The sequence below is a fragment of the Protomyctophum bolini genome, assembly GCF_963924005.1.
Source record: "Protomyctophum bolini genome assembly, chromosome: 10".
Lineage (NCBI taxonomy): Eukaryota > Metazoa > Chordata > Actinopteri > Myctophiformes > Myctophidae > Protomyctophum > Protomyctophum bolini.
In genome coordinates, this window is record NC_137871.1 from 41072711 (window position 1) to 41075736 (window position 3026).

General features: G+C 47.7%; 1 protein-coding gene across 1 annotated transcript in view; it reads right to left on the reverse strand.

Annotated features, from left to right (window-relative positions):
- Positions 1-1724: 1724 nt before the first annotated feature.
- The window catches only part of LOC308322627 (uncharacterized protein), a 53022-nt gene continuing 51720 nt past the window's right edge, over positions 1725-3026 (reverse strand). Inside the window, exon 26 of the mRNA XM_080774003.1 lies at positions 1725-3026. This exon is cut by the window's right edge and continues 118 nt beyond it. The gene's annotated coding sequence lies outside the window, so the exon portion shown is untranslated.

Below are 3026 nucleotides of genomic sequence, written 5' to 3' on the forward strand. Positions count from 1 at the left end.
CACGCCCCGCTTCCGTGGCCAACGCGGAAGTGCCTGTCGACCTTCAACAACTGTGGACTAGACCTATTATATTACTCTATGGATTAGACCCATAGATAGAGTATTAACCCATTCTGAACGGGAACCCGTTTTGGTGTCAGCATCATGTTATGCTTTAGCTATTGAAAAATAGCAGATCTACAAGCTCATAGCGCGCCACCGAGTGGCGCGCTACGAGATTGTAGGTCTGCTATTTTTGAAAAATCGAAGAACGACTGACATTTTTTAGAATCTGATCTCAGGTCAGAATGGGTTCATCAGACCAGTGTGTGTCCAGTGGAAACCTCGTATGAATCTGATCTCAGGTCAGAATGGGTTAAAAGGATAGAGACTGATCTGGCACGAAGCTCCGCCCCCTCCGCTATTCATGCCAGTGGAAGTTGCTCAGTGGCGTTTTGAAGCACCCGGAAGGACCGTCTATACTTCCGCCTTTTTTTTGATTTGGGCACCAAATTTTGGGTGCCCAAATGCGGAAGTGCAACCGAGCGCTCAATGTTAAAGCCCAGACGCTGCACGGGGGTTTCCCGGTCGTGAATCCACGGGTCCGCCTGCAGTCCTTCCTCCCACCACTAGGGCCCAGTGCTTCAACGTTGGAGCGCCTCACTGGCCCCTTGATTAGACCGCAACGGAGGCCCGCCGCCTCGAGCCAACTTGAGTCACGTGAGAGACAACCGGGCGAGCTAAAGCGAGCGAGTTGCCGTGTGGAACGGCAACTGGCTCCATCGAGCCGACTCAGGGTCGCGACCCGATAAGACACAGAACAGTAAATCGTGTTCTGGCGAGAGCGTTTCCCCCCCCCCCCGACTGCCACTCAAAGTGGCTACTGGACCAATCACACCAATCGTCCTCGCACAACCCGTATAGGCTTTCGAGTGACGCGAGGCGGTCGGTCAGGTGACATTATGCATGTATGGAGGTCATCACAGGGGTCGAAGGTCACAGTGTGAGAGGTGAGAGGTCAACACAATGAGCACACAAGACAACAGGAGACCGGTTCTCAACGCCCGGCCCTGGGGACCACCAGGGGGTCCAAACGGAGTTAAATTAACACATTGATTGTCAGGTATTAATTCAATATTTAATTATTCCGCCACCTACACGATGTGAACAAAATGCTGGGGACGATCGTATTTTCTTTCACCAGGAAAATACATTTTGTAAACCGATCACCGATCATTGATCGATCATCGATTGAATATAGCTTTGTTTTGATCAAAAACGAGATCAGATTGTATCAAATGGAAGGTCCGTGGCCCAAAACCTGGGGGTCCTTGAAATTAAAAAAAGTGGGCCGATAGCTGAAATCCCCCCCCCCAAGATGTCGCCACCATTGAAATCCGTTCTAAATACTGGAAATGCATTCTGCACTGTAAAACCGTCAAGGTTTATTTAACTCTGGGAGTGTACCGAGTGAACCATTTGTACACTCTCAGAGTTACAGACCCCATAAGGACCCCATCGAGAAACCTTTTGACTATGATTTGTGCGACACTCTTGTGTGATGAAGTACTGTAGTAGGGCATTCATTTTACAAAACAAAAATAATAATAAAAATAAAACATACAAAAGTTGACCCCCCCCCACACGTGTGCTCATGCATGTGCACACATACACACACGCACACACACATTATATAGTTCGTGTACGATGAATAGCTCACAACGCGACACGCTGTGAGCTTGAAGACTTAGGAAAATGTAATATTTTGGACAGTTTTTTGACAACGTAATGACACGCCCCAAAAACAGGAATGCCAGGTTCAAAGTTTTGAGTTTGTGTAACAGTTATTTTTCTGAGAGACATTTGGTGTGAAACAGATTAAAAAAAAAGAAAAAGAAAAACAGTCCAAGTACTGTTGCAACTCAGGTCCGTTTTTACTAAGAATAGTGTTTACGTTAAACATTCACCGTGAGCCTGTGAAGTGAAGTAGAAATCCTTATCTCGATGTGACAAAACTTCCATCTTCTGCTCAACGCTCTCTCTCTCCCGAGTGTCCGTTGAACTCCCAGAGTGGACATAATGTAGCAGCAGAGTTTCTGCCTGGTGATGACCTAAAACTCGCTATATGCACATACTGTAGGTATTGTAAGCGGCCATTTTGGAAATAACTCATCCTGCTTCCTCCGGGCACACTGGGATGACCTACGTTGGTAAATAACTCATCCTGCTTCCTCCGGGCACACTGGGATGACCTACGTTGGTAAATAACTCATCCTGCTTCCTCCGGGCACACTGGGATGACCTACGTTGGTAAATAAGTCATCCTGCTTCCTCCGGGCACACTGGGATGACCTACGTTGGTAAATAACTCATCCTGCTTCCTCCGGGCACACTGGGATGACCTACGTTGGTAAATAACTCATATTAATGTTAATTAGTAGCATCGGTAACACCTGTGAAGGAAGTCGGAAAAGAGGCCCGGAAGTAGAAAGTGTTATTTTCCAAAATGACGTATGTGCATAGAGCCCATTTCCCTTTAGGCTAGTGGATAAGATGTTGGCTCTCCACACGGGGGACCCGGGTTCGAATCGCTACAGACACACACGCACGCACGTGCACACGCACACACACACACAGAACCAAATGGACCCGTATAGGGTCAGACTTAAAACTGACACCACCCCACCACTCTTGACCGGCACGTCGATCATCTCTCAATAAATTAATTCAAATGTCTTTTAAACACTTAAAAGTGTGACTTTCACACAGACATACAGTACACATGTGCGCACGCAGATGCACGTACACACACACACACACACACACACACACACACACACACACACACACACACACACACACACACACACACACACACACACACACACACACAAGGACGTGCATGCACATGTACTTTGTCACCATTTTGGTTCGTGGCATGTGTTCTATGGTAAAAACAAACGCTCCTTTTCCCTGTGCCGAGCACCTAGCGGTTCGGCTCTCTCTCTCTCTCTCTCTCTCCCGGCGGACGGCGTTTTTTTCAGCGC